We start from the raw sequence: 8,476 nt of genomic DNA on the forward strand, positions 1-8,476 counted from the left end.
TGCAACAGTTTTGAGATGGGGATGTGGTTATGCTTATGTATCTGCTGGGAGTGAAGATGTGCGGTTACCAACAAAATCTATAAAGATTAAATCTGACAGGGAAAACCTTTTATGACCCGAAATGTGACTGTCTTCATAAAGCAAATAACCTCAGTACTTCAGCCTCACAAACTGTCTCAATTACTCATTTCTTAAAAATTTGCATACAAATCAACTTCTAAAGGGCTAGTCCAAATGATTGACAACATAAAGACTGAGCAGACAGTAGAGAGACTGGACAGACAACACAGAGACGGGCCAAGAAAAGATACAGCTATCTGTAACGGTCTTTTTGAAAACTCTACTTTATTTGGGGTGTCTAGGCTTCTACCTCCCTTCCACCAACCCCCAAAACTTAAGTAGGAGAGAAAAGGTTAGTGGGTAGAGGGGGCCCAGACCCCTTTACTTTCCCCAGCTAGTTAGGGTCAAGGGGTTCTGTGAGGCTCTATACCAATTTGTCAACCAGATGCAGCCAGCAGGCTCCTCCACGCCGCTGCGCCCCTAAGTTTCCGTCTGTCTGCTCCAAACTGTACCAGTCTCTGGTCTCTCCAAACTGCTCCACGCCACACGCCAACACAGAATGCCACCACACACACCTCTTCTCTTTCTCGGCTCTCACATTTATACTCTCCAAGTCCTAGACCATGCCCCTCTTCATGCCACACGTGGAAGGCCGTTACCAGATGGCAAAGATCACACCCCGCACTCGACAATTCAGAGGTGTGGACAGACTACAGCCCAACTAAAACCCCACACTTGGGATTAAAACCAAAGCATATTTACATAACATAACTGAGTTTACTAAGAAACCAAAACTTCCATCACAGCCAGCTTTCCCAAGACTCGGCCAATATCTCAGTTTTCATAGGGTACTTAGAAGATGTCTTTGCCTCTAGACAAGCAATTTTAAGATGTATCAACAAAGATTAAATATAAGAGTTGGAGAGAACTTGCTGTTCTTGCAGAGGACCCAGGTTCAATTCCCAGCACCCACAGAGTGGCTCAGGTGACAAATGCCTTCTTTTGGCCTCTGTGGACACCAGCCATGCACGTGGTGCAGATACACATGCAGGCAGAACACTCCTACACAAAGTAAACTTTTCAAAGATAATAACCAAGGGCATGACCATGACATGGATCTGAGAGGGAGGAAGGTACACAGGAGGCGTTGGAGGAAAGGAGTAGAAATAATGCAAATAAAGCACTAATGTGTGAAATCTAAAAAAAAAAAAAAGAAAAGTTTAACTTAACCGTTAGAGAAAGGGAAAATTGACTACAGGGGACAGAGAAGGTCTAAGAAATGCTAAGCCAGTTTTTGTAGAAGAGCAAGGAGAACAGGATCAGGAAAGATTTGTACAGTCTGATTTCAAGCTTTTCTGTAAGACTAGGCTAAACAATACGGTGCTGGCATCGAACCAGGCAACACACACAGTGACAGATACTGGAGTCCAAAACCAGATGCACACGTTGGTCCACTGATTTTTTTTTAATGTGCCAAAGTAATTTAATGGGGGGGGGGGACGGGACGCTGTTTTTAACACCGATGATCCAACCAGTAAACATCATTGTGCTAAAAAAAAAATCTGGCACAATGGGGTGGCTTGGTGTGCCGGGGCAGGACCCACGTGGTGGAAGGGGAGCATCAGCTCCCACAAGTTGTCCTCCAACTTCCACGCACGCAGTGGCACATGCACACGCATACTTACTAATTAACAAAAGAACCCCAATCCTTAGTTAAATGGGACAATTGATGAAAGATCACATATCTAAATGTAAGACCTTAAATTCTCAAACTTGAGGGAGAAAAAAAATGAAAACTTGATGTCAGGGATTACACAAAGTATTTAAAAGTAAGATACAAAGGGCTGGAGAGATGGCTCAGAGCTCCGAGTGGGTGCTGCTCCTGCTAGGAGGGCTGATTCCCAGCACCTGCTTCAGGTGGCTCACAACCACCCGCAACTCCAGCTTCAGGCCTCCATGGGCATCCATACCCATGTGCACAGACCTCCATACACAGACAGACAGACAGACAGACAGACAGACGCACACACGATAGATAGATAGATAGATAGATAGATAGATAGATAGATAGATAGATAGATAGATAGGTAGATAGATAGATAGGTAGATAGAGTAGATATAAATCTATCTTTGCCAGGCCTGGTGGCACACACTTGGGAAGTAGAGGCAGGCAGATCTCTATGAACTCAAGGCCAGCCTAGTCTACAGAGTGGGTTTCGGACCAGCCAAGACTACAAAGTGAGACCCTGTCTCAGATAACTAAAACAATAAAATAAGGAGCTGGAGAAAGGGCTCATCAGCGAAGAGCACTGATACTTTTGCAGAGGACCCGAGTTTGGTTCCTAGTCCCCACACTGAATGGGGCTCACAGATTCCTGTAACTCTGCTTAGAGGATTCTGCTGGCACTACACGCAGACACACACACACAATTACAATCATACACACTCACAATCCACAGACACACTCACACACATGCACTGAAAAATAAAATGACTTTAGCAGACTGTGGTGGCACATGCCTTTACTCTCAACATGTGGGAAGAAGAGGCAGGTGGAACTCTTGTGAGTTCAAGATCAGTCTCGTCTAAATAGTGAGTTCCAGGTCACCTAGGACTGGCTACCTAGTGAGACCTTGTCTCAAAAAAAAAAAAAAAAAAAAAAAAGACACAATCTGTAAAGTGAAAAGTGGAAATTGACTTCATCTTTATATTAAAATTACAATTTATAGCTGGGAACAGCAGCTCATGCCCATAATCCCAGCACTCAGGGAGGCAGAGACAGGTGGATCACTGTGAGTTCAAGACCAGCCTGATCTACAAAGTGAGTCCAGGATAGCCTAGGAAGGCTACACAAAGAAACCCCGTCTTGAAAACAAATAAATAAAAACTCCAAAACCAAAAAATTATAATTTATACATAGTAATAGGCTTTCAAGAGTCTTTATTGTTCTTCTGAAATTATGAGACACTATGCCTGTCATTATGATTAAAAGTGTCTCTCGTAAGCCCTAAATAATGTGCACAAATGCACAATCAGGCAGGTTTTTATAACGGGGACCGTAATATATTATTGGGGGGGCTGGTTTGAGATAGGGTTTCTCTGTATACCCCTGGCTGTCCTACTTTGCAGACCAGGCTGACCTCAAACTCACAGAGATCCATCTGCTTTGCCTCTTGAGAGCTGGGGTTAAAGGTGTGGGCCACCACACCCAGCATTAGAAGACTTTTGGGAGAGTTTTTCTAGGCTTGCTGAACTATTAGGAAAGCATTGATTTCCCACACATCTGCCCCAGACAAGTATAATCCCTCTGCCACACTCCCCCTCCAGAGTGCCACATAACTGTCTATCATTTACCAAGAAAGCTGCCCATGGGGGCTGGAGAGATGGCTCAGTGGTTAAGAGCACCGGCTGCTTCCTGGAGGACCCAGGTTCAGTCCCCAGCACCCACATGGCAGCTCACGACTATCTACAAAACCAGTTCCAGAGGATCTGACATCCCGACACAGACACATAGGCAGGCAAAACCCCAATGCTCATAAAATAGTAATAAAAACCTTTAAAAAGCTGCCGCAGTCCTGGGTCTAAATTAATTGATTTTTAAAAAGGGAAAGGACTGACTTGATCTGCAAAAAAAAGAGGAATAAGTGGGCATGGGTGGACAAGGGAGCCCCATTCCTAGCTGCTGAACTGTTTGCTGCTGATAATTTCAGGATGTAGGTAAATCACCCATGACCACACCAGCCTTCAATGGACACTGCCAATGCAGCGGTCACAAAAATAGCCCTCCTCAGGAAACAAAATAGAAGCGAGGACCCTAGAAAGGTACTGTTAGAGATAAGAGGCTACGGATAGAGAAAATGTGTGTGTGTGTGTGTGTGTGTGTGTGTGTGTGTGTGTGTGTGTTAATCAGAATACATTATATTCATGTGTAAAACTGTCAGATAACAACATTAATTTATACATGTAAGCATGCATGCATAGATATGTATGTGTGTATATATGTGTGCGTGCAGGTATGTGTAGCTATGTACATGTGTTTCTATGCATGCACATATGTGTATATACGTGTATGTATAGATGTGCGTATGTGCACATCTATGTGTGTACATACAGAAGTATGTACTTTCTGGGAGCTGCGTGGCTGGGGAGTGCTGGTAGAGTGCTTGCTTCGCATCCACAAGGCCCTGGGTTCCATCTGAAGCACAGGAGCCAGCCACGGAGATGCACACTTTTCATCCCAGAACCCCGGAGGTCGAGTCAGAAGGATCAGAAGTTCAAGGCCATCTTCAGCTCCAAATAAGAGTTTGAGGCCAGCCTGGGCTACTTTGTGTCACCTTATACTCCCACCCGCCACACAGGGAATCCCCAGATTGCTGCTGCTGAATTCTTCTCTGGGTGATACCTTTTCAAACTAGTCAACCAATTTTTGTTAGGTTGACTGAGGATGAGGGCAGAGAGTGGACTATTTTTTTCTTGGGTTGATTGCCTTATTGATTTCTAGGAACATTTTGCATATAATAGATAACGACTGTTGCTTCGTTATATGCACTGCAAATGTTCCCTCTCAATCTGTTGTTTGGCACTTGGATTTATGTGCAGAAGTTATAATGTGTTGCCTAGTGCACTGAGTCACTCTTCCCTTACAGCTTCTGTTTTCTTGGCAATGATTTTCCAAACCCCAAGCCTTTTTTTAAAGACAGTTTTCACTATGTAGCTCTGCTGGCCTAGAACTTGCTATGAGGTCCAGACTGGTCTCGAAGTCAGAGACTGCCTGCCTGGCTCCCACGTGCTGGATTTAAGGTGTATGCCACCATGTCAATCGTCAAAAAGTTGTCCAGCTTACCCCAGTTTATAGTAAAAACCCTTTGCTTCAACAGTGCCAGCCATGTTTCCATGTTTAAACCAGCTCTTGGGTGCAGAGGTATTTGTTTTATTGCATATACATGCACGTGTGTGTCCATGTTTGAATGGGTATTGGTGTGTATGTATGTAGGTCCCACACATGCATGGGACCCTAGCGTTGACATTGGGTGTCTGTCTTAGTCATGCTGTGATTACACACCATGACCAAAGCAACTTGGGGAGGAAAGGCTTTATTCATCTTACATTTGCACAACGCTGTTCATCGGCAAAGGAAGTCAGGACAGGAACTCAGGCAGGGCAGGAACTCGGAGGCAGGAGTGGATACAGAGGCCACGGAGGAGAGCTGCTTACTGGCTTGTTCCCCAAGGCTTGTTCAGCCTGTTTTCTTATAGAGCCCAGGACCACCAGCCCACAATACCACCCAAAATAGCATGCCCCTCCCATATAATCACTAATTTTAAAAAAATGCCCTGCAGGCTTGCCTATAGCTTGATCTCACAGAAGCATTTTCTCATTGAGGCTCCATCCTCTCTAATGACCCTATCTTGTATCAAGGTGACTTGAGACTAGCCATCACAGCATCTTCTCAATCAATCTTTATTTATTGAGGCAAGGTCTTCCCCTCAACCTGGAGTGTGCGTGCCCAGGGGATCCTGTTTCTGTCTCCCAAGTAACTGTTCTGTTTTGTTTTTGTGTGTGTGAGTGTCTTGTCTGTGCACTCTGTGTGAGGCTGGTGCCCACAGAGTCCAGAAGTGTCAGATCGATCCCCTGGAACTGGAGTTGCATAGGTCCCACAGGGCTGTGGATGCTGGGCATCAAACCCAGGTCTTCTGGAACAACAGCCAGTGCTCTTAACTTTTGAGCCACCTTTCCAGCCCCAGCGACTGCTCAGTTTTTGTTTTGTTTGTTTTTTTGTTTGCTTGGGTTCTGGGAATCCAATTGTCAGGAAATGTTTTATCCAGTGAACCATCTTCCCAGTCCCACACATATATTTTTTCAAAGTGTTGTTCTATTTAATTTCTTCTGTGCCTACGGTTATTATATTTAAAAAGAAAGAAACTCTAGATTTAGATATATGAGTGTTTTTCCTACATGCATATCTGTGCATCATATGCATGCAGTGCCTACTGAGGCCAGAAGAGGGCATCGGGTCCACTGGCTCTGGAGTTAGGAGGGTTGTGAACAGCCGTGTGGGCAATGGAAGTCAAACCTAGATCCTGTGGAAGAAGAGCCAGTGCTTGTAACTGCTGAGACATCTCTCCAACCCCCAAACTATATGCTATGCTATGCTATGCTATGCTATGCTATGCTATGCTATGCTGTGCTGTGCTGTGCTGTGCTGTGCTGTGCTGTGCTGTGCTGTGCTGTGCTGTGCTGTGCTCTGCTGTGCTCTGCTGTGCTGTGCTGTGCTGTATATACTCTGCACTGAGTGGATGTGGGATCTGAGAAGGGACACCAGTGGCCCACCTGGACACTGCTAGTCCCAGGACCCTCCTGATGCCTGCTACACCCTCCCCTCCCAACTCTCAAGAAGTGGTGTGGGAAGGTATCTTCAACACCCAGGAGAGGGCTGAACTGTGTGGGGAGCCAGGAGGACAGCTCAGGGGCTGGATGGGCAACAAAGGACAGGCCCTGGGGCTTCTCCAGCAGGGCAGGGGAGGGAGTTGCCATAGGATCCCGGCTGCTATACTTGGAGAGAATGCTGCTCTGGTGACCCAGGCAGGGGAAGAAGGCAGCAGGGAGCAGCTATGCAGGTGGGAGAGGTCAGGCTTTGGATAGGCAGACTGCAAGGTAGGACCCTGGCCTCACCTCACCATCCTCCAGGCACCACTCTGCCCTCCATGCTGCCACCTCCAGTCATTCTATCTCCAACATCCCTGAGCAATTTCCTCACAACCAAGGCCAATCAGCCCAGAGAGGCCTCCTTCTTGTTTATTTGTTTACTTATTTATTCATTTAGAGACAGGGTCTCTCTACACGACAGCCCCGGCTGTCCTGATGCTCACTCTGTAGACTAGGCTGGTCTAGAACTCAGAGATCCCCTGCCTCTGCTGGACTAAAGGTGTGTGCCACCATTGTTCGAGAATCCTGACTCAGAGGGCTGCAGTTTGTTTTTCATAAATGGTCCCAGTTCTGAGGCTGGCCTCGAACTCACAGCGATCCCTCTGCCTCTGCCTCCCAAGTGCTGGGATTACAGGCGTGCACCACCTCGCCCCGCTGTTTTGATTCGTTTGAGAAATGTGTCACCTTTTGATTCTTCTCTCCACACCCTTTGTGAACTCTCCTCCTGTGTTTTCTGTTGATTTGACACCATCTTGTGTTTATTTATTGGGGGGGGGGTGGAGAGGCTAGAAGACAGTTTGCAGGAGTTGGTTCTTTCCTTCCACTCTCTGGATCCTAGGGATTAAACTGGGTCAGGCTGGGTGGCGAGCTTTTGCCCACTAAGCCATCTTGCTGACCCTCTCTGTATATTGTGTTCCCAAGTCCTTGTAAGCGTGTCTCCTTAGACGCCCTCGTGGCTATTGCCCAGCCTCCCTCTTTACCACACTTCCAGCACACAGTAGCTGTATCCCCTCTTCTCTTACTCCATGGCTCCCACTGCTCAGAGGATATTAGAAACATACCTCCCACGATTCTTACCATAATCCGACAAAGTACTGATCTGCATGATGAGTCAGGTCTGATTGCTTCATGGCGTTGGTAGGTTGGGCACAGCTCATTATGCACAGCTGGGGACCTTCGGAGCACGGCCGCATGCCCGCTTTAAGTGTCGATTGCATTAGCTCATTGACTAATTAATTGCCGAGTGGCTTACTGGTCCTACAGGGAGAACAAACTAGAAGTCCCCAATGCCAGAAGCGAAGGCAAAACTAACACAGCCACTAGCACTCTGTGTCCCAGCGAGGGACACACCCCTGACCCAGGGGCTGGGGTATGGGTTGGCTCCAGGTGCTTAGGTTAGAGGGAGGAGTCTGCGGAACTCCTGCAGCCCTTCATCGTGCAAGAACCCAGCCACAGAACAGCCAGTTTTGAAGCGTTTCACGAGAAGCAAGAAATGAGATTCTTTATATGAGGTCTTCCACTCCAGAGTGCTGGCAGGCACTGTGCATGGCACAGGCCAGACGCTTTGGCTGCCAACCTGACAAGCCAGGCTCACAAAATGCTTTTTGAAGGCTGGCTCACACACAAGCCCCACAGTTCGTGCTCCTGGAGGGAGGAGCACAGAGGCAGAACCAGAGGTTCAGAGTGGGAAAGCCGCTTACATAGAGCTGCCCAGCTGGGAGGGGGCGTGGGTGGTGTGGGAGGGGGCGTGGGTGGAAGGTGAGCGAGGGTCCCCACTCAGCTCCTCTTCCAGGACAGTGCTGAGGAAGCTGCTAGAAGGTAAAAGTCTGGCCAAGACCTCTCGAAGAGCTACTCCCAAACCCTCACCCCCACCCCAAGGATGGAGCCTGCTGAGCTCCCTTTGGCGGTGTGTGGACCCAGCTCCACAGTAGCCGGGACGGCTCCGCCTACTTAACCTGAATCATGAGTGAGGTCTCCTGTGGTTCAAGCC

The sequence above is a fragment of the Psammomys obesus genome, unplaced genomic scaffold (assembly GCF_907164565.1).
Source record: "Psammomys obesus unplaced genomic scaffold, mPsaObe1.curated_primary_1811, whole genome shotgun sequence".
Lineage (NCBI taxonomy): Eukaryota > Metazoa > Chordata > Mammalia > Rodentia > Muridae > Psammomys > Psammomys obesus.